A 24,821-nucleotide genomic window follows, 5' to 3' on the forward strand; every position below is an offset into this window, starting at 1 on the left:
TTCCAGATAAGAACTATCAAATAGGCAATGTCACACATTTATTTAACGCACTACACATAATACTTATAATAGGATAATGTCTTCGAGAAAAACACTTCAGCAATTAAGAATGTGTCTAATATATTACCGTTGTTGGGCGACCATGCCAGAGCCCTGCACATCAGTATGAGTGTTTGTGCAGTAACATCCTGATTACTCTGCCAGGGATAATTTTACAAACTATAAATCATGCAAGAAGGACGCGCATAAAGGTTGTCTGTCTATACGGGCCGCAGTCGTACGACAGGAGTTTTGCTGGGTGCGGCGTTAGGCTACAAACATGTACTTACTTCTTATGAAAATGAGTGAGTGCTTCCGTTAACGCAGAACATGTTTACTCTGAACACATCTCTGATATTCAGTGATCCATTCATAAAGTTTTCATCACAATTTTGCCTTTTACGCCCAATTTAGTCCGCCATAGAAAGGATGTCTCGCAAGGTGAAAGTTATATACAAGGTGTCACACATTGGGAATGTTTCACACAGGGTGTCAAACAAGGGGAATGTTTCACACAGGGTGTCACACAAGGGGAATGTTTCACACAGGGTGTCACACAAGGGGAATGTTTCACACAGGGTGTCACACAAGGGGAATCTTACATACAGTGAGTTATATCCTACATACAGTCTATAGTGCATGGTATTTCCTTCCTAAAGCATATCATACAGCGGGTTTTATACAAACAGTTTATCATAAAAGATGTATCCAATGCTGTGGTGTCCTGTATACTGTGTGTCACAGAAAGGGGTTTTCTGTATACAGTATGACACAGAAAGGGGTTTTATGTATACAGTATATCATAGAATGGGTCTTTCTGTATACAATATGTCATAGAATGGGGTTTTATGTATACAGCATGTCACAGAAAGGGGTTTCATATATACAGTATATCATAGAATGGGTCTTTCTGTATACAATATGTCATAGAATGGGGTTTTATGTATACAGCATGTCACAGAAAGGGGTTTCATATGTACAGTATTTCATAGAATGGGTCTTTCTGTATACAATATGTCATAGAATGGGGTTTTATGTATACAGCATGTCACAGAAAGGGGTTTCATATATACAGTATTTCATAGAATGGGTCTTTCTGTATACAATATGTCATAGAATGGGGTTTTATGTATACAGCATGTCACAGAAAGGGGTTTCATATATACAGTATATCATAGAATGGGTCTTTCTGTATACAATATGTCATAGAATGGGGTTTTATGTATACAGCATGTCACAGAAAGGGGTTTCATATATACACTATTTCATAGAATGGTTTTCCTGTATTCTGTATGTCATAGAATGGGGTTTTATGTATACAGCATGTCACAGAAAGGGGTTTCATATATACAGTATTTCATAGAATGGGTCTTTCTGTATACAATATGTCATAGAATGGGGTTTTATGTATACAGCATGTCACAGAAAGGGGTTTCATATATACAGTATATCATAGAATGGGTCTTTCTGTATACAATATGTCATAGAATGGGGTTTTATGTATACAGCATGTCACAGAAAGGGGTTTCATATATACAGTATTTCATAGAATGGGTCTTTCTGTATACAATATGTCATAGAATGGGGTTTTATGTATACAGCATGTCACAGAAAGGGGTTTCATATATACAGTATTTCATAGAATGGGTCTTTCTGTATACAATATGTCATAGAATGGGGTTTTATGTATACAGCATGTCACAGAAAGGGGTTTCATATATACAGTATTTCATAGAATGGGTCTTTCTGTATACAATATGTCATAGAATGGGGTTTTATGTATACAGCGTGTCACAGAAAGGGGTTTCATATATACAGTATTTCATAGAATGGTTTTCCTGTATTCTGTATGTCATAGAAAGAGTTTTCCTGTATACTGGATGCCATAGAATGGGTTGCCTGTATTCTGTATGTCATCGAAAGAGTTTTCCTGTATACTGGATGCCATAGAAAGAGTTTTCCTGTATACTGGATGTCATAGAAAGAGTTTTCCTGTATACTGGATGCCATAGAAATGGGTTTCCTGTATTCTGTATGTCATCGAAAGAGTTTTCCCATATTCTGTATGTCATCGAAAGAGTTTTCCTGTATACTGGATGCCATAGAAAGAGTTTTCCTGTATACGGGATGCCATAGAAATGGGTTGCCTGTATTCTGTATGTCATAGAAAGAGTTTTCCTGTATTCTGTATGTCATCGAAAGAGTTTTCCTGTATACTGGATGCCATAGAAAGAGTTTTCCTGTATACGGGATGCCATAGAAATGGGTTGCCTTTATTCTGTATGTCATAGAAAGAGTTTTCCTGTATTCTGTATGTCATCGAAAGAGTTTTCCTGTATACTGGATGCCATAGAAAGAGTTTTCCTGTATACTGGATGCCATAGAATGGGTTGCCTGTATTCTGTATGACATAAAACAGGTTTCTGGAAATAAGCTTTTCTTAGAAGAATCCTCTATTTTAATAGTGAATAATTTGTGGTCGGACGTTGCTCTACCTGTCGTCTGCCTTGACTCCCTTTGTCTCATTCTTTCAGACAGAAGACTAGATTATCAGGCAAATAATGAACAACCATGGAGATGGGGCAATAAGAATGCAATGGGGCAATAAGAATGCAATGGGGCAATAAGAATGCGTCAGCGTCATGATTGGAGGAAACAAAGTGTTTCAGGATTGAGTTATTATGTTCTTTTAGACAACACAGATTATATCATGATTACCCAGAACGTGACGGATGGAGCGGTCGCTTCATTGTTGTGCTGTAACATAGCACTCGTTGGACTCCAATACCAAAAGTACGCACAACCTTGACCAAGTGTCTTGACACAAACAACAGCCCCACACAACCAAGTGTCTCCACACAAACAGCCCCACACAACCAAGCTCACACAAAAACAGCCCCACACAACCGTCTTCACACAAACAACAGCCCGACACAACCACAAGATGGTGTTTATGCAATGACAGATGCACCAGGACACCTCTGATCTGGTTCATTACACACGCTCCGCTTCATCAGACACGGTGCATCCGAACGGAGTCTACCGCTGGGTGGGAGTGAGTCATTAGAGACCGGTGTTCTCAACACACGGGGATGACAATGGCTTGTCTTGATAGAGGGCTGTGACATAAGGCCCACGTATCAAACATTAACGAGGCTGTGTTCATATATTCCCCCGATACACCCAGACGCGGAAGTAACGAGCGCCAACACGTCGTATGTTGTGACTTCTAAAACTTGTTTTACAGGATTGGTTTTAAACCTGTCAGGACGTTGTGTAAACACCACAAAGCGGTGAATAGAGTGTTCTTGCTCATCAATGGCGAGATTTAACACAGCTATGTACTGTCAGAGGGGATGTCATGTTTGCTTACATACTCACAGCAACTGTAAACTGTGTCAAATCTGTGGCAAGTCTATTTCAATACCATCATTGAAACGCCACAAACTATTGAAAGCTTTTTTGTTAGATCTCACAAAACAACAACACCACGGACCGTAGTTAAGGAAACACGAAACAGAAACTCTTAATGTCTAAACTTGAATTAAAACATCGAAACATTAATTCTTAAATTAATTGATTATTACATAACGTTATAGAAAAAGATTATGTAAATTAGGATTAGCAGTCTTTGAAGATATTATAAACCCGACTGCGTTCTAACAGGATTAACGAGACTTGTCCGACTATTACAAATGACTGCGTTCACGGATACGCATGTAACACTGTTGCAGCCGAGTCTCGAGGCGTCACAAGGCTTACATTCACTACTGATCGCGTGTTAATATCGGCGTAAGAAGATTTTCGTCTCTACTCGGGTGTGCAAGAGCCTAGCTGTCACGAAAGTTGGCGATACACACATAAGCCTCTACCACCAACGTAAATCACCCCATGTAACGTTATACAATACAGCTCCATTAATGTTTCGACATAGAAATATTTCATATCAGGTTTATAGTCTTGAATTAACCCGTACCCGTTGTACAAATTACTGAATACTAACTGTGGTAATAGAACATGATTGACATTCGACAATACTCGGGAATACTCACATCTTGCTCTTTAACACAATGGGGTTTGGCAGTCATCATCACCATATTCTAAGGAAGTTAGGGGTTCGGCTATTTTCTCAGTTAGGTCTGCAAGTGTATAATTTAAAGGGTACGGTCGGCTGCCAGTGAATATGTAATGAGAGTACGGTGTCACCGCAAGACGACAGTTGATACACCGTCTCTACACCCCGTCTTGATCGACAGCCTCAATCACTGGCAACTACCCAAATAAACATCGATTTCACCATTGCTAACGCTTATATGGTAACCGATAACAAACAATAACAAATTAAAGAAATCACAAATTTACCCGAGTAAATTGCTCCAAGTGAAAAGTATCCGTCTCCGTTGTGAAACTGTGCCTGTGTTTCGGTCAGAAGGTGACCACCCCTGTCTCTTAGGTTAGTGTAATCTCCAGGACTCTCCGTGTCTACCTTCTGGTCTGCGGGTTAGCGACGGCCATGCGTGATGGGCGGAGCCACTTTGCCTTATAGGGGTGGCAGGTCTTTGTTTGGCGGTCGGCATATGTTGAATCGATTCTCGACTGCCGAGTGGTTTGAATGACTGCGTGACTAATATGATAAAATTTGATGGCAGACTTCGCCGAGGCCTGTGTAATATTGCAGATGTGTTAGACAAAGACGGCAAATGTCTCAACTCAGAGACAGAGCATAGAAGAGCGTCACAGGCGTCAAAATACATAATACTAATAAATATACGGTCGACGTTAGATAGACGGCGAGGTGAAAATGGCCCATAAATAAAAATCGATGTTCGGGTACATGGTCCACTGGTCGATATGGAAATCCAAGCACTATGGAAACACCTCTGTGCCAGCCCAAAGAAAGGATTTGTGGGTATGGCCCCGAGAGGCCTTCGGGAAGAAGTGACCCCCGAGTATATAAATGAGAGCTGGCTGAGTGCGGTTTGGAGCGTTGCTCATGCAGTCAATCACACGTTTACCCTGGGTCAGACTCGATTATGTACAGAATGCCGAGGTTAAACTGGAATTTTGCTCACTGCGACTAAAAACAGCATTCACTCTGTCACTCTCACTCTCTGTAGTCTTAGGGGCGGTGGAGTAGCCTAGTGGTTAAAGCGTTGGCTCGTCACCCCGAAGACCCGGGTTCGATTCCCCACACGGGTACAATGTGTGAAGCCCATTTTCCGGTGTCCCCCGCCGTGATATTGCTGGATTAAAACCATACTCATTCACTCACTTCAAGCAGTGTTCGAACGGACAGGGGAGGATGGTATTGTATTTTGTAACAGATATATCTATATACTTCAAGGCAAAACATACATGGTCATCGCCTAGATCCAGGAACTCACACTCTATCGGCAGTGTTTGCACGGGCATCTTGATCTGACACGCGAGAACTGACACCCGGGAATAACACTAACTGTTTACTGTCCACAGTGTAAACACGGGCGCCCGACCTGATACCCGGGAGTAACACTCACTGTTTACTGTCCACTGTGTAAACACGGGCGCCAGACCTGATACCCGGGAATAACACTCTCTGTTTACTGTCCACAGTGTAAACACGGGCACCCGACCTGATACCCGGGAGTAGCCCTCTCTGTTTACTGTCCACAGTGTTAACACGGGCGCCCGACCTGATACCCCGGGAGTAGCCCTCTCTGTTTACTGTCCACAGTGTAAACACGGGCGCCCGACCTGATACCCCGGGAGTAGCCCTCTCTGTTTACTGTCCACAGTGTAAACACGGGCGCCCGACCTGATACCCCGGGAGTAGCCCTCTCTGTTTACTGTCCACAGTGTAAACACGGGCGCCCGACCTGATACCCCGGGAGTAGCCCTCTCTGTTTACTGTCCACAGTGTAAACACGGGCGCCCGACCTGATACCCCGGGAGTAGCCCTCTCTGTTTACTGTCCACAGTGTAAACACGGGCGCCCGACCTGATACCCCGGGAGTAGCCCTCTCTGTTTACTGTCCACAGTGTAAACACGGGCGCCCGACCTGATACCCCGGGAGTAGCCCTCTCTGTTTACTGTCCACAGTGTACACACGGGCGCCCGACCTGATACCCCGGGAGTAGCCCTCTCTGTTTACTGTCCACAGTGTAAACACGGGCGCCCGACCTGATACCCCGGGAGTAGCCCTCTCTGTTTACTGTCCACAGTGTTAACACGGGCGCCCGACCTGATACCCCGGGAGTAGCCCTCTCTGTTTACTGTCCACAGTGTTAACACGGGCGCCCGACCTGATACCCCGGGAGTAGCCCTCTCTGTTTACTGTCCACAGTGTAAACACGGGCGCCCGACCCGATACCCGGGATCACACACACATTTTACCGTCCGCTTTCGCTCTTTAATGGAAAATGAGTGTGGTCGGTAGTTTCTAATTCCTGTCAGTAATCTCCTCGTTAGACAAAATTAGGACAGGGTACTGCAGTCTGGAGCAGCCTAAAGTACACACAGCCAAGTAGGTTTATTTTGTATAAAAGCACTAAAATAATGACAGTATATCAGGTATCAGTTACAATATTTACCAAGATAGTGTATATTAAGTTAAAAACCTGCGCACAACATTTATCTTCTGGTGTGAGATAAGGCAAAGCAACACGATTTGTCTGTTGTGAGAAACGCATGGCACAATGATGTGGCGACTGTTGTGAGAAACGCATGGCACAGTGATGTGGCGACTGTTGTGAGAAACGCATGGCACAATGATGTGGCGACTGTTGTGAGAAACGCATGGCACAATGATGTGGCGACTGTTGTGAGAGAACGCATGGCACAATGATGTGGCGACTGTTGTGAGAGAATGTATGGCACAGTGATGTGGCGACTGTTGTGAGAGAATGCATGGCACAATGATGTGGCGACTGTTGTGAGAGAATGTATGGCACAGTGATGTGGCGACTGTTGTGAGAGAATGCATGGCACAGTAATGTGGCGACTGTTGTGAGAGAATGCATGGCACAGTGATGTGGCGACTGTTGTGAGAGAATGCATGGCACAGTAATGTGGCGACTGTTGTGAGAGAATGCATGGCACAGTGATGTGGCGACTGTTGTGAGAGAATGCATGGCACAGTGATGTGGCGACTGTTGTGAGAGAATGCATGGCACAGTGATGTGGCGAATGTTGTGAGAGAATGCATGGCACAGTGATGTGGCGTCTGTTGTGAGAGAATGCATGGCACAATGATGTGGCGACTGTTGTGAGAGAATGCATGGCACAGTGATGTGGCGACTGTTGTGAGAGAATGCATGGCACAATGATGTGGCGTCTGTTGTGAGAGAATGCATGGCACAATGATGTGGCGACTGTTGTGAGAGAATGCATGGCACAATGATGTGGCGACTGTTGTGAGAGAATGCATGGCACAGTGATGTGGCGACTGTTGTGAGAGAATGCATGGCGACAAGGTTCGTTTCCAATCTGGTGGAAGTGCATGGCAAGTTTTTTTGTGTATGAAACACAACGTGGAACGTCTGCTACCGTATGATAATGCACAGCAACAAAGTTAGTCTGTTTGTGGGAGACAATGCATAGCAACATAGTTTGTCTGTTAATGTGAGAGAATGCATAGCAACAAAGTTTGTTAGTATGAGAGAATGCATAGCAACAAAGTTTGTCTGTTAGTGTGAGAGAATGCTTCGCAACAAAGTTTGTTAGTATAAGAGAATGCATAGCGACAAATTTTGTCTGTTAGTGTGAGAGAATGCATGGCAACAAAGTTGTTAGTATGAGAGAATGCATAGCAACAAAATTTTGTCTGTTAGTGTGAGAGAATGCATGGCAACAAAGTTTGTTAGTATGAGAGGATGCATAGCAACAAAGTTTGTTAGTATGAGGAAATGCATAGCAACAAAGTTTGTTAGTATTAGAGAATGCATAGCAACAAGTTTCTTAGTATGAGAGAATGCATAGCAACAAAGTTTGTAAGTATGAGGAAATGCAAAGCAACAAAGTTTGTCTGTTAGTGTGAGAGAATGCATAGCAACAAAGTTTGTTAGTGTGAGAAAATGCATAGCAACAAAGTTTGTTAGTATGAGAGAATGCATGGCAACAAGTTTGTTAGTATGAGAGAATGCATAGCAACAAAGTTTGTTTGTATGAGGAAATGCATAGCAACAAAGTTTGTCTGTTAGTGCGAGAGAATGCATAGCAACAAAGTTTGTTAGTGTGAGAGAATGCATAGCAACAAGTTTGTTAGTATGAGAGAAGGCATAGCAACAAAGTTTGTTAGTATGAGGAAATGCAAAGCAACAAAGTTTGTCTGTTAGTGTGAGAGAATGCATAGCAACAAACTTTGTTTGTGTATGAATTCTAACGGAACGTCTGCTACCGTATGATAATGCACAGCCACAAAGTTTGTCTGTTAGTGCGAGAGAATGCATAGCAACAAAGTTTGTTAGTGTGAGAGAATGCATAGCAACAAGTTTGTTAGTATGAGAGAATGCATAGCAACAAAGTTTGTTAGTATGAGGAAATGCAAAGCAACAAAGTTTGTCTGTTAGTGTGAGAGAATGCATGGCAACAAAGTTTGTTAGTGTGAGAAAACGCATGGCAAGAAAAGATTGTTAGTGTGTGAGAATGCATAGCAACAAAGTTTGTTAGTATGAGAGAATGCATAGCAATAAATCAAAGTTTGTTAGTGCGAGAGAATGCATAGCAACAAAGTTTGTTTTGTGTGAGAGAATGCATAGCAACACAGTACGTTAGTATGAGAGAATGCATAGCAACAAAGTTTGTAAGTGTGAAAGAATGCATAGCAACAAAGTTTGTATGTTAGTGTGAAAGAATGCATAGCAACTAAGTTTGTCTGTTAATGTGAGAGAATGCATAGCAACCAAGTTTGCATCTTTCCGAGGTAAGGGACTATAAAAATCTTGTTTCCACCTTTGCCGAACTGAGTTAGATTTTGGCTGGACAAACGAGTTTATGCATAGTCCAGTCAAAATCGCGCAATGTAATCGAAATCCGGTTCGTAAACTGTCATGCAGATTTCGGGCGATTTTCAGGATTTGCAAAGCATGTGCATCGCCAACTCGTTGGCAACAGATATTTTCCAAATATGTTCATGTTTGTTATCAAGGTGCTCACTTGATTTAATGCACTTCGCGACGTAAGACCCGTTTTATCACAATTTAGATCTTGAATGTTGATCGGATTGTCTTGACCGGGCGCCGCCATTTTGTTTGAAGCAAATGCATGTGACACGAGAGGTGGAATCTGATTGGTCCATAGGAGAGACATAGAAGGGACATAACTCGTAATAGCCATTGGTGGCGCTACGATCGAGCCCAGGAATTCAAGCCTAGTTCTGCAAGGGTGGAAACTGGACTTATAAAGTCAGTTAACTCACTTGCCTCGGGAAGATGCAAAGATTGTTGGTGATAGAGATTATGTGGCAACAAAGTTGGTATGTTAGAGTTAGAGAATGCACAGCAACAAAGTTTGTCTGTTATTGTGAGAGAATGCATAGCAACAAAGTCTGTATGAGAGAGAATGCACAGCAGCTGGGTTTGGCTAGTACTAAGAGAGAGCCACCGCGTGATCAAAGACTCCTACGCGAGAGCCCATGCCAAGTTCACCATGTACGATCTCCATAAGGCTCGGCTTCCATTGCTCTATGTCAGCGACCTCTCAACACCGCCGATCACATTAATGTCTGCAAACACTTGGGCAGTACATCACAACATCTGAACAAACAACCCGCGATAATTGACCCCGAGTCATTACTGAGATTCCGTCAGCAGCACTATTGGGTGTTGAGTTGTCACCAATAGGGCCGGCTGTTTGATGGCGGGTAGAAGCGAGTGCGTTCAAGCAATCAACATGTGAAACTATTTCTTGCACAATGTCAGTCACATTAATCCGTGACGTGGTCTGTCTATCCGTGAGAAATTCCCGTCTTCACAATGACTTCCGTGTGTAAATCACTTCAACTGCACGAAAGGGCTATAGTACCGTACATCACATAATAATTATGGATATTAATGACCTTGCTGTACATGCATTACATCCTAAATAACGCGCGGGAATCAAGATGAACTCTAGGCTCATACAAGGACGTTTGGTAATTGTGTTCACATAATAGGAAAAGATTTATTATTTAAACTAGTCACTGGACGTTACACGAGACATAACGGTAATAATGAGCAGGAGAGTGTATTTGCAAAGTAACCTGCGCCGTCTGTATACGCAGGCGTGTCTCGTGTTATAGTGCTTAATATTGCACCAACAAACAGCAGTGAAAGGACAGTTTCGTCACGTGACGAACACGCTTCAAGATACAATTATTTCATCAAGCTGACGTCATCAAATTTGTTTCCAATGTGTTTCACAAACATAACACAGTTTCCACCTGTAATATTCAATACCAGAATGTAATCTGTGGTAACCTTATCCATGTGCTGCTACCTAGAATGATTATAAGAGTGAGTGAGTATGATTTTACGCCACTTTTAGTAATATTACAGCAATATCACGGCGGGGGACACCAGAAATCGGCTTCACACATTGTACCCATGTGGGGAATCGAACCCGGGTCTTCGGCGTGACGAGCGAACGCTTTAACCACTAGGCTACCCGACCACCCCAATGATTATAAAAACCATCAGAGATAAGGTCACCGCAACTACCAGAATGTACGTTGTTATTTCACACACGTGGATACAATCTATTTGTTTCTATTTCATTTTTTTGTCTCCTTTGTTTCTTGGTTTCTGTGTTTGGATGGTTTAAATAGTATATTCTTGTTAAACAGTTATGAAAGACGAAAGAGAAAATCATCAAAATGTACCTATGTACAACATGTTTTATTCGTTGGAGGATTTTAAAAATAGGTTGTTTGTAAACATTTCTTTGTATAGCTGGTCGTAGCGGCCTCGCGTGATCTCAGAGATCATCTTCAATTTATACAATTATACCATACCCTATCACTGACATCTAGATCACATGTGTACAGGTTTCTATGGTGAAGTACCACGGCTCCATCTCCATTCAGTCAAATAGTTTCCATAAAAACAGCCTGTAGATTATTACCTGAAGTATTTGCACTAACGGGTGTGTTCCGACCGGTCATTTATTTTAGGGGTGGATTGCTCTCCAGAGGAGGGCCCTAGAAAAAAAAACATATTTGGGAGGGTCATGAAAAATGGACTTTTATAACAAAATGTAAAGAGCTTTTGCACTTTTGGCAAAGACATGGGGGAGGGTCATCCCAAAATAGGACGAGCATTAGGGGAGGGTAATTATTTTCCGTACATGAGTGCATCAAACTCTTTGACACCCCCCCCCCCCCCCCCCCCCCCCACACACACACACACACACACACACAACCACCCCCACCCCCACCCCCCTTAAAAAAAAACAGTCAGCCGACATATCTTTCCACCCACACGAAAACACTCTTATTTAATCTGATGGACTTATTTCTAAATCTGTACACTACATTAACGTACATATTATGATTTATAAATGCGGATGTCCCACAGATGCAGCAATATGCCTCAGGCAGCGCCCCGCAAAAGGCAGCGTCCAACAAAATGTGACTTGTCATTGTCCCCCGTCCCCCAACCCCTACCCCTACCCCCACGCCTACACACTCTGTCTCCTAGCTCCTCCCACACACTCCCTCTTCCCGTCCCCGCCCCTTGCTCCGATCTCTACGGGAGCGAGACAATCACGGCCAGGGAGCTGTCACGTCCGCCATACGAACATGTCACAGTATCACGTGCGTGGAGGAAATCGATAGGTCAAGACGACCCAGGTGAAGTAAGTATCACGAGAACTTACTCGGCATAGACACGCCGAGCATTGATCTCATTTGTAATGGTTGCCGGTGTGCATTAACCGATACAATCACATAAAACGTCCTTTATTCGAATACAATAGTCAGCAGTCCCCAATGTAGCAATATTCTCCTGGTAATATGTCAATGCATGTATTCTGTTTCCGAATTAAATAATCATATATCTTCTTTTCTTGAGGTGGGACCTATAGGTATAGAGGAAACACCTGATGTTTGAACCCAACAACACCCTTACGAATAACTTATAATATATCTGGGAACTAAATTACAGAAAAAAATATTAAGTTTGTAGGTTTATTCTTAAAACTGACTAACTTTTTATACACATACTTTGTCCCCATAGCTACACCATCGGGGAATAAACAGGGCATTTGGCATTCACGCTGATCGAATGTGTTTTGTTTGTTTGTTTGTTTGTTTGTTTGTTTGTTTGTTTGTGTGTTGTTTAACGCCTCACTCAGCAATATTCCAGCTATATGACGTTGGTCTGTAGATAATCGAGCCTGGACCAGACGACCCAGTGATTGACATCATCGATCAAAGCATTTGGGATTCGATGACATGAATCAGTCACGACCGCGCACCTGACGATCCGAGCCCTTCAGTCGCCTATAACGACAAGCATGGGTTGGTGAAGACCAATTCGAACCCGGATCTTCACGGGGAGACAAGCATGGGTTGGTGAAGACCAATTCGAACCTGGATCTTCACGGGGAGACAAGCATGGGTTGGTGAAGACCAATTCGAACCCGGATCTTCACGGTGAGACAAGCATGGGTTGCTGAAGACCAATTCTAACCCGGATCTTCGCGGGGAGACAAGCATGTGTTGCTGAAGACCAATTCTAACCCGGATCTTCACGGGGAGACAAGCATGTGTTGTTGAAGACCAATTCTAGCCCGGATCTTCACAGAAAATGTATCGGGAAGACATGGCGTAGGTGTGTGATTAACTAAGCAGGATAGGACATTTAAAGGGGGTGTGCGCTGCCTGTATCCGGCATGGGTAGGGTACACATACTACAATGAAGTCTGGATTCAGTCGGCTACCTTGACATGATCACTGAGCTTTATTTAGCCACAGAGGAGTCAACATTGATTTAACATTTGAATGTATTTGAATGTCTCACACCTGAAGTGGATACAATGTTCAACTACCATATTTACCGTGGAACCCCTATTTCCTTCGGGAACACAAATATCAACTGTCGACTTCCTTAACACCCAAACCAGAAGTTAATCACACCGTTCCATTCTTCTAAGTTTAAAAGTTAACACGCACATTCCCAATCCTTTAATGTAAACAAGCATATCTCAAAACAAATCTAATGATATTTATCGATTAACTGAAAGATCTTGTGTCAATAATCTTTATCAAGATTTAGTCATTATTCATGTAACAAATTTAATGAGCGCCATAATAGAGACCTGCTACACAAGCTGCACGTTGTTAAGACGCCAATCCTTAAGTCGATAACCCAACAATGTGAGCTGCAGAACACGACCATGCTAAGTACGAGTTTTTTGGGGGGTGTGTGTGTGTGTGTGTGTGCGCGCGCGCGCGCGCGGTGTGTGCGTGTGTGTGTGTGTGCGTGCGTGCGTGCGTGCGTGTGTTACTATTGTATAATCAATATATGCCACGATTAAAATGGCGTCATGTCTAAAGAAGCTGACGATCAGTCACATGTCAGGTATCAAAGAGATGTTAGTGAAAACTGTACTTTTCTTTTACAGTTGTGCTTGAATTAATTCAGGATAAAAGTTGGAACTTTGTTGTCGGTTCACGGCTCAGTGTACCTTCTGTGTTGGAGTACCTATAGTTCACATTAGTGAGCCTCGCGACACGGTGCATGTGATCAATATGTGTACACGCTGGTACATCGTGTACATAAGCTAAACATGTTGGTTCTGAACACTTTTTTGTCAGTAGAACTACTTCGTACTAAGCACGTGCATCAGCAGAACCACTTCCTACTAAGCACGTGTGCATCAGCTGAACCACTTCCTACTAAGCACGTGTGCATCAGCTGAACATGTTGGTTCTGAATGTTGGTAGTGAGCAAGTGTACATCAGTAGAACCACTTCGTAGTAAACACGTGTTTGTCGGTAGAACCACGTCGTACGAAACACGTGTTTGTCAGTAGAACCACATCGTACTAATCATGTGCATGTAAGTAGAACCACCTCGTACTACGCATGTGTATATCAGTAGAACCACTTGGTACTAAACACGTATACATCAGTAGAACCACTTCTTACGTGACACGTGTACATCAGTAGAACCACTTCGTACTAAACACGTGTACATCAGTAGAACCACTTCCTACGTGACACGTGTACATCAATAGAACCACTTCCTACTAAACACGTGTACATCAGTAGAACCACTTCCTACTAAACACATGTACATCAGTAGAACCACTTCCTACTAAACACGTGTACATCAGTAGAACCACTTCCTACTAAACACATGTACATCAGTAGAACCACTTCCTACTAAACACGTGTACATCAGTAGAACCACTTCCTACTAAACACGTGTACATCAGTAGAACCACTTCCTACTAAACACATGTACATCAGTAGAACCACTTCGTACTAAACACGTGTACATCAGTAGAACCACTTCGTACTAAACACGTGTACATCAGTAGAACCACTTCGTACTAAACACGTGTACATCAGTAGAACCACTTCGTACTAAACACGTATACATCAGTAGAACCACTTCCTACTAAACACGTATACATCAGCAGAACCACTTCCTACTAAACACGTGTACATCAGTAGAACCACTTCGTACTAAACACGTATACATCAGTAGAACCACATCCTACTAAACACGTGTACATCAGTAGAACCACTTCGTACTAAGCATGTGGATTTCAGTAGAACCACATCCTACTAATCATGTGCATATAAGTAGAACCACTTCCTACTAAACACGTGTACATCAGTAGAACCACTTCGTACTAAGCATGTGGATTTCAGTAGAACCACATCGTACTAATCATGCGCATATAAGTAGAACCACTTCCTACTAAACACGTGTACATCAGTAAAACCACTTCCTACTAAACACGTGTACATCAGTAGAACCACTTCGTACTAAGCATGTGCATATAAGTAGAACCACTTCGTACTAATCATGTGCATATAAGTAGAACCACTTCGTACTAAGCATGTGCATATAAGTAGAACCACTTCCTACTAAACACGTGTACATCAGTAGAACCACTTCGTACTAAGCATGTGCATATAAGTAGAACCACTTCGTACTAATCATGTGCATATAAGTAGAACCACTTCGTACTAAGCATGTGCATATAAGTAGAACCACTTCCTACTTAACACGTGTACATCAGTAGAACCACTTCGTAGAGGTAGAGTCCATTTTCATTGTATTCTCTAGGTTCTGGGAAACAGACTCGTATTGGTTGAAAAGTTGAACTAGTACAGTAGGTGTTAGTGTTAAGCTCTGTACCGAGGCGGTAAGCGATCCAGCGACACGACACGCGATATACAGCACATGACACCGTGACTGTAATCCTGTCTGTAAACAGCAGGACAAACTGCTGTTGTAGCAATACAGTGGTACTCAACATGGCGCCCGGGCTGACGGAGACATGAAGCAGACTGCATGACACGCGGTGGGGAAAAGTAAATGTCAATAACACTAAAACGAAATCATGATCAGTATGACTGATGAGAACATCTTAATGAGGGACTGCGCGTGCGTGCGCGCGCGTGTGTGTATGTGTGCGTCTGTGTGTTCGTGTGTGTTCGTGTGTGCATGCGTGTGTGTGCGCGTGCGTGTGTGCGTGTGCGCGTGTAAACAGTCAATCGTGATCTGAAAAGTCAATAGATCAGTTCATGTGAAACGATGATTTATCATATCTAAAATTCACCAATACTTTATTATATCAGAAAATAACATTCGATTATAAATATAAAAACATACTTCTGATGTTTACATATCACAAATTCGATTTTACTTATATCATGATATGCACTTTTAGACATCACAAAATAGTATATATGTCATATATTAAATCATTGATATCCTTAATTTGTGATATTCAATCAATATTTTATTTCAATAATTTAATTAAATTTAACTTATACCATTCATTCATTTTCTAATAATCAATTAGAAACATCATAACATAGTGCACCCATGGGATACTGAATTTGTACCTTCCACATTCTTTTGAAGAAATTTAAATACAATATCATACCAAAGAAATATATGAATAGAGGTGAAGGGATTATGCTAAATATCTATGATGTAAGGACTACAGGTTTAGTTTGCTGTTGAGACAGAATAGAGAGAACTCAATATAGATTAACTAAACAGTGACTAAAATATAGGTATACGTCTCACTGACTGCACCGAATGTCACCGAATGTCACCATTACAATATCTGACAAATAACGACTGCAAACACCAGAGAAGTTTACCTACATGACGCTTGGTCGGGCAATGTCAGTTGTGATATGTAGACAGGAGTCGGTGAAGTCGTGGCGTGTAGTTGCATGTAGTCGGCGACGGCGATGTAGTTGCGTGTATTCGGGGCGTGGATGTAGTTGCGTGTAGTTGGGGAAGGACGAGAGGGATAGAGATTAACGCTTGGCACAGGACATTCTGTATGTGGACATGGGATTTGAACAAAGAAATACGTTAGGGAATATAAAGATTGAAACAGGTTGAACGTGGTGACTTAGGTCCTGCGTGCTTTGTGCCTCGGCATGGTCGACGGTCATATAAATAAGGACTATTACGTAATGAAATGATATTTCAAGCCATTTTATCTACTTCTAGCCATGTGGAGTATAAGTACATATCAACCATTATATTTTCAACCATTACGTAATAGTGGGAGTTTATGCTTTCAAAACAGTTATAGCGAAAATATTATGTTTTAACTAATTTGCATCTCGTCGCCCAGACTTAGTCATTTGTTTTGTAAATAGCAATTGTTTTCTTCTTGACAAAGTAGACACAATCTCTGGATAACAATTTCTTTATTTACTGTAAAGGCGACGTATCGGTATAGACCCTTATTCCGTTGTCACACAAGAAGTTATCCGTGTACTTTGTGTACCTTGCCATCCGTCAACTTCTAAGTAATGCCTATCAAACATTTGGTTTTCTTCTTGTACGCAATTGTGTAATTTTATAACATTATCAACGAGGGCATGTGTTGCGAAACAAATCTTACGGTTCGTAACCATTTTTTACCATAAATGAATCAATCATTTCTCCATATATGTTATCCTTGTATTCGAAAGTTGTAAGTATGTACGGAGAGAGAATTGCAAGATGTAAGTTATTAACTGACAAAGTTCCCCTGAACACAGGCAACACAAACAGCAAATCAGAGAGATCCGGCTTCAACTTTCCACTTCGTCAACTAGGATAATTTCAACTACAGGTGGGCCCGCGTTAAGAAATATTCATTTTACCAAACAATATGCTTTGATCTTTTAAAACGTCGCCTAAAAAATCAATATTACGCGGTGTTGTGAGCACACTGTTAACCTGTCGGTATTGAAATTCAATATTATTTAAATATATTCCTGTTACCAGAAACGTGTATAAATAGCACTGCTGATTATTCCCCTGCGCACTGACACAATGTAATATTTATAGTCATGACTGCCGACAGGTTTCCACGAGGGGAGTGTCAAAAGACGTCTCGAATCTCCGTCAGCCTCTGTTAAGAGAGGGAGACACGTAGCCTTGCTCCAAGGCTGTACTGAAAGAAAAGTCCATAGGTGTGTAGTAATTCTATGCTCTTATAGGCAAGTCTAAATATGTGGACAGTCTAAGGAATCAAGTCTCTTATAGGGTTAACTTGTTCTTATTATTTACATAATCATAATAATATGATTTAAACTAATAATTATTGCCTTGAGACTTGTCCAAGTCTAGGAGAAACGTGCAACTGGTAGAGCGCCAGGACTCGCCAGATTTGTATTCACGGGTTTGTTCCGAACACATTCAGTCACCTGCCAGATAAAGAAGTGGTTTTTTCCTACACAGGTGTTTACAAACACAACATATACTCAATGTGCGTTAGCCAGCTCGAGATCCCCCTGTATACAAGAGACGGGACTGTAAAATACAGGGCGTTGAATGCCCCAGATTCTCGTTGCTTCCCTACAATCGCCAGTTGAAGCGCGCAACGTTTGTAAACCCCTGTGTTACAACATTTCAAGATTACCACCTCGTGAAAGTCATGGATCACCGTAATGCACAATACATTGGTATATTACTTCTAAAAAACTTATGCATGACATCAGTGCTATCGACATGCATGTAGTTATTTGTATCATAGCAACACTCACGTATTGCGCAACGCTGTATAATTTTTACCATGTGTTTAAATGTGATGGTGATTTGTGATAAGTGCTGTGTCAGGGGTAGGCGATGAGAGCACCTCGTATGTCCCAACGTTCTCATAGACCCGTGAAGATCCGGGGTAGAATAGGTCTTCAACAACCCATGCTTGCCATAAGAGGCGACTATGCTTGTCGTTGGAGGCGACTAGCGGGATCGGGTGGTGAGGCTGGCTGACTTGGTTTATGCATATCATCTTATCCCATTTGCGTGGATCGATGCTCATGATGTCAATCACTGGATTGTCTGGTCCAGACTCGATTATTTACAGACTGCCGTCATATAGCTGGAATGTTGCCGAGTGCGGCGTGAAACAACAAACAAACATAGGGTTGATATACGACTGCAGGCCACGCTATCAGGTTGTGTTTTGCCTGTCTATGTTTACCAACTCGACTTTAACATCTCGCTCCCCGTCATCTCCCTGTCTCGGTTACTTCATGACATATAGCCAGCTATAACTCACCCCTACCTGCCTCTGTTGTATAGTTCCGTATCAGTTGCATCAAAACACTACACAAAGATAAACATCATATTTTAAACAAGCAAAGCGCCAACGGCAGTCCTCGGGTAGCGAGCGCGGTGTATCAGATATCAGATCCATTAAACCCATCTGATTACACGATTTGATATAAATATAATGTACCTACAGTGAGAAAGTAGGTTGAGTAGCGTTGTAGGTAAAGCGTTCGCTCGTAACGCCGAAGATCCGGGTTCGATTCCCCTCATGGGTACAATGTGTGAAGCCCATTTCTGGTGCGTCGGCTGTGACAAACATGGTCATTGTAATCACGCGACGTTAAACCCAATTTCACCTCACCTCACCTCACCTCACCTCACCTCACCTCACCTCACCTCACCTCACCTCACATCACATCACATCACATCACCTCACCTCACATCACCTCACCTCACCTCACCTCACCTCGCCTCACCTCACCTTTTATAAGATATTACATGTGAATACCGTCATTGTATCAGAGCGCCTTTAACATTATGTAACATCATGTAACATTTCTTACATTTCCCAATCACCCATGTCATATACACATAAAGGGACATACACCTTTCCATAACCATAAGAAATACATTGTAAGACCACAAGATTGTGTGTATGAATCACTATCAAATAGCGACGACATCAGGTACGTCATGCCAGGCAAATCTGAACAAACACGGTCACACATAGAGTAAGTCAACATGGAGAATTGCATCGGACATCGGTGTGGTCACTGATGCGTCCTTCACTTGTCAACAAAAATAACATTTTGATAGCTCTAATTAGACCTTGAACTTTGTAACCCTGATCAAACAAAATGTTGAGTCGTATGGCGCACTTTAAAATCTTCGAAGAAAGAGCATTTATACCTATTTAACCATTATTAGGGGCGGTGGGGTAGCCTAGTGGTTACTCACTGACTCACTGACTCACTGACTCACTCGCTCGCTCAGTCACTCACTCACTCACGCACGCACGCACGCACGCACGCACGCATGCACGCACGCACGCACTCACACTATTATTGAACGATATATGATCATCGATATTTCTAAAGCTTAAGTTACACGTTCTTGGCCAAGTTCCCTTGTTCTTAATTTTCCAGTCCGAGTGTGAATTCTGATTCATGTGCATAACGAAACAGGTCAGCTTGGAAGGGGGCACATCTAGTGCCTGGGGAGAAACCTGCTTCTTGCCTAAAATGTCTTGTCCCCAAGTTCCACAAAGATGTTATCTATAGAGACGTCCAGTATTTCACGTATTGTTTTCTCGGTAAACCTCAGATAACATTTTATATCAGTTTTGGCAAATTGTTCCGAACTGACAGATATGTAAGTACATCTACCATTGTTGGTGACAAATAAGATAAATCCTTCCTTGTTCGCTTGTGGATTGTGTTTAGTCTTTGGGGCAGGGACCTGGTGGCTTATGTGCTGGGCCCGGCAATAAACCTCTGTTCGTACAGGTTGTTACTGTCGCTGCAACCAACCATTCTCCTCATACATGCGATAAATCCTTCGCGCATTAACAAATCCCTCTTGTGATCTTAAGACATATTTTCCATACTTATACCAGTCTCGTTAGGAAAAAGATATATACTCCCTGCATTAGCTAATAATTCTTGTTATATAAGAGATGTATACTCCCTGCATTAGCTAATAATTCTTGTTATATAAAAGATGTATACTCCCTGCATTAGTAAGTCATTCTTATTATATATAAGATATATACTCCCTGCATTAGCTAATAATTCTTGTTATGTAAAAGATATATACTCCCTGCATTAGCTAATAATTCTTGTTATGTAAAAGATATATACTCCCTGCATTAGTAAGTCATTCTTATTATATATAAGATATATACTCCCTGCATTAGCTGATAATTCTTGTTATATAAAGGATATATACTCCCTGCATTAACTAATAATTCTTGTTATATAAAAGATGTATACTCCCTGCATTAGTAAGTCATTCTTATTATATGAAAGATATATACTCCCTGCATTAGTAAGTCATTCTTGTTATATAAAAGATATATACTCCCTGCATTAGCTAATAATTCTTGTTATGTAAAAGATATATACTCCCTGCATTAGCTGATAATTCTTGTTATATAAAGGATATATACTCCCTGCATTAACTAATAATTCTTGTTATATAAAAGATGTATACTCCCTGCATTAGTAAGTCATTCTTATTATATGAAAGATATATACTCCCTGCATTAGTAAGTCATTCTTGTTATATAAAAGATATTTACTCCCTGCATAAGCTAATAATTCTTGTTATATGAAAGATGTATACTCCCTGCATTAGCTTATAATTCTTGTTATATAAAATATTTATGATCACTGCATTAGCTAATAATTCTTGTTATATATAAGATAAAGACTCCCTGCATGAACCTGTCCATATAGCATTCAACAGTTTTATGCACAAATACAGAAAGCAATATAACTTTATTGTATTTACAATGATACAAGCGTCAAGGACGCCATTAAAAACGTTTCACTGCAACCCGCACAAACACACGTATATATCACGCATGTGTGCTTATGTAGATTTGAGGTGGTTGTGACAGGACCGTACCTATGATACCAACTGAACCACATGCCATGTTGTCATACAACTTTTTCACTGCCTATGGATATACATATACAAAGTAGGTTACTCCAAGTTTTCATGTACACATACCTACATGGTGAGAGTCACTCCTGCTGAAAAGTGGGTGGGACAGTAGGCTTAATATTGCACGACGTATGGAGGCATCGACCACACCCAATTCTTCACACTCGCTATGATAAACTATTCTGTTGACTATTCTGCTTATAAAGCAATCTGCATAATAGCAGGGATATAGATTGAAGTTCAGTGAATGTTACTGAAAGCATTTTGCTCTGATTAAATGTTGAGACTGTTTCCAACAGAAGACACCATGGAGGAATTGTTGAACGAGGTGTCAATGTTTTTTTTAATCAAATCCGGAAGTAATCTAACAAATATGGTTGCTACTATAAGACAAAAGGGAAAGAAATTACAAGCGGCAATCGACTGGTTTTCATGAATAGATTTTACCCGTGATTTATACCCAGATATAATAATGATTTATCTCAATACATTTATCAAAACATTTCAATTAATTCGAATCTGTTCTTTACACGAGGATCACATTCCATGTCTAAATGTCGAAGTTTACAAGTTTAATCATTGTTAAGCGCCTAGATTGGTTGTTTACAAAGCCCTGCGATCTTTTAAACACAATTTCATTTCCATTTACACCCTTATATCGGTGTTACTCCTCCCAAGAGTGTTTATCGGCCTTTTATCACTGACCATTAAATCGTTTGGTAGACGCCATATTTACTTCTCTAATATTTGACATCAATTCTGACAAGCGCCCATACAGCAGTTTACACAACCCTAATACATATCTAAGCATTTAACAAAAGAAAAAACAGCGATAACCCTGATCGAACTTTGGACCTGTGGGAGACTTGAGTGCAGAGCATACTATGGTTGTCAGTCACCCCTGAGAGGGACCTAGAGCCAGACACCCCCTCCCCATGACCCCCACCCAGCTCCCCGTCCCTGAAAAACGCAAACGGGGCTGGCAACGTGAGCCTCGGAGGAAGCAACATACGTGCACCTGATTTACGAGAATCTGTATCAGTACACTGAAATCGATAGTAAGTCAGTGAGAATATCCTTTATTCATTTTCATGATTTTAGCAAACATAAAGTTTGTTTATAGGAAAAGTTTTACTTTCATTAAGCAAGTGGGATATGAAATCACTTAAAGAAAGAAATGAAACATGTATACCAATGTGTGAACCACATTACCAACTATAAGAACGTAAGGCATTCTCAGTCTATGCGGATAGTTCAGTTGTATTAATGACACGCGTTGCTGATTAATTACCAGGACAGCCTCATAGAGACGAGATAGGAACCATGACAGCAACTTCAACCAGTTTACTTCCTGAATAAACTAAACTATAACTCGACAGATCTTAACTCTAAATATGTGTAATATGCACGACCGCCATTCTTAGGTTACAAGGAATATACACAAACACCAATACATTTCGATAAATGAAATGAAAATGTGAAATTTACCTGTAGCGTTCCTGACTAAGATGCTGAGCGAGGAGGTCGGTAACCAGCGAGCATGGGAGGGGATCTGAGAGACGCCGCGGGTGATTGCAAATATCGACAGGTGATCAGACTTTGCCAGGTGATCAATCAAGAGGTGCAGGCCTGGTGGCGGGCGCGCTGTGTGTACCGTCATGTAGGCCACAGCTATACGACATCTACCGTAGGGTCCAACCAAAACATCACCTCCTCGAGTTAGTTTATTTCAATATTTACATTACAAAGGCAGATTTATAAAGGCTCCTGCCCATTGCACAACCGCCCTTCCGTGAATAGTCCATAGTTCTGTGTGTGTGTGTGTGTGTGTGTGTGTGTGTGTGTGTGCGCGCGCGTCGAGGAGCGAAAGGGGGTGGTGGGGTGGGGGGGTGGGGGGGGGGGGGGGTGGGGGGGGGGGGGGGGGGGATGGGGTTGTTGCTCGTAAAAAACATACTTGCACAGGAAGCGTGTGACCATGAACACGAGAACAAGCTGCTGGCCGTCTCTCCTGTTGTGTGTTTTCTGCTATGTGTTCTGTAATTGCCTGTATTCTCCTATCTGTGTTCTATAATTGTCTATACCTTACTGTCTGTGTTCTCTTATTGTCTGTTCTCTGTTGTCTGTGTTCTATAATTGTCTATACCTTACTGTCTGTGTTCTCTTATTGTCTGTTCTCTGATGTCTGTGTTCTATAATTGTCTATACCTTACTGTCTGTGTTCTCTTATTGTCTGTTCTCTGATGTCTGTGTTCTATAATTGTCTATACCTTACTGTCTGTGTTCTCTTATTGTCTGTTCTCTGTTGTCTGTGTTCTATAATTGTCTATACCTTACTGTCTGTGTTCTCTTATTGTCTGTTCTCTGATGTCTGTGTTCTATAATTGTCTATACCTTACTGTCTGTGTTCTCTTATTGTCTGTTCTCTGTTGTCTGTGTTCTATAATTGTCTATACCTTACTGTCTGTGTTCTCTTATTGTCTGTTCTCTGTTGTCTGCGTTCTATATTTGACATATATATTCTATATAATGACATTGCCTAATTCAGTTGTGCATCAATTGCGGAACATGTTCAAATCACGGTATGACATATCGTTTTTCGTTTTAAAAATAAGGAAACTGGAATCTGGAAACTATGGTAAATACGCACGGTTGCATCAATAAATACCCATACAATCATTATGTTATGGCCCCTGCTCATCCATGTTGACATTTCACATCATTTTCTGTCAGTGTTCATCACACAATTCTATTTCCTGTCTAAATACTTCCTGTTAGAGTTCATTCTCATGTTTGTCTTGATCATTTCCGCAACCCGTCACTACTTGCAGGTTTTACTACATGGTATACACAATAACCGTGGTCCTGTACAGACAATAACTGTGGTCCTGTAGAGGCAATAACCACGGTCCTGTACAGACAATAACTGTGGTCCTGTACAGACAATAACTGTGGTCCTGTATAGACAATAACTGTGGTCCTGTATAGACAATAACTGTGGTCCCGTATAGACAATAACTGTGGTCCTGTATAGAGAACAACTGTGGTCCTGTATACACAATAACCGTGGTCCTGTACAGACAATAACTGTGGTCCTGTATAGACAATAACTGTGGTCCTGTATAGACAATAACTGTGGTCCCGTATAGACAATAACTGTGGTCCTGTACAGACAATAACTGTGGTCCTGTATAGACAACAACTGTGGTCCTGTATAGACAATAACCGTGGTCCTGTATAGACAACAACTGTGGTCCTGTAAACAATAACTGTGGTCCTGTATAGACAATAACTGTGGTCCTGTATAGGCAATAACTGTGGACCTGTATAGACAATAACCGTGGTCCTGTACAGACAATAACCGTGGTCCTGTATAGACAACAACTGTGGTCCTGTATAGACAATAACTG

General features: G+C 41.6%; 1 long non-coding RNA gene across 3 annotated transcripts in view; it reads right to left on the minus strand.

Annotated features, from left to right (window-relative positions):
* LOC124122570 overlaps positions 1 to 23,244 on the minus strand; it is a 32,890-nt gene extending 9,646 nt beyond the window's left edge. Inside the window, exon 1 of one of the 3 annotated variants that reach the window (XR_006859171.2) lies at positions 22,903 to 23,244. This is a non-coding gene — a long non-coding RNA (uncharacterized LOC124122570). Of the gene's footprint in view, positions 1 to 4,091; positions 4,341 to 4,401; positions 4,956 to 22,902 lie in introns of those variants that run through there. The other 2 variants (XR_006859170.2, XR_006859172.2) reach the window with 2 other exon arrangements.
* Between the last annotated feature and the right edge of the window lie 1,577 nt (positions 23,245 to 24,821).

Source organism: Haliotis rufescens, unplaced genomic scaffold (assembly GCF_023055435.1).
Source record: "Haliotis rufescens isolate VD_foot unplaced genomic scaffold, xgHalRufe1.0.p SCAF_31, whole genome shotgun sequence".
NCBI classification, from domain to species: Eukaryota; Metazoa; Mollusca; class Gastropoda; order Lepetellida; family Haliotidae; genus Haliotis; species Haliotis rufescens.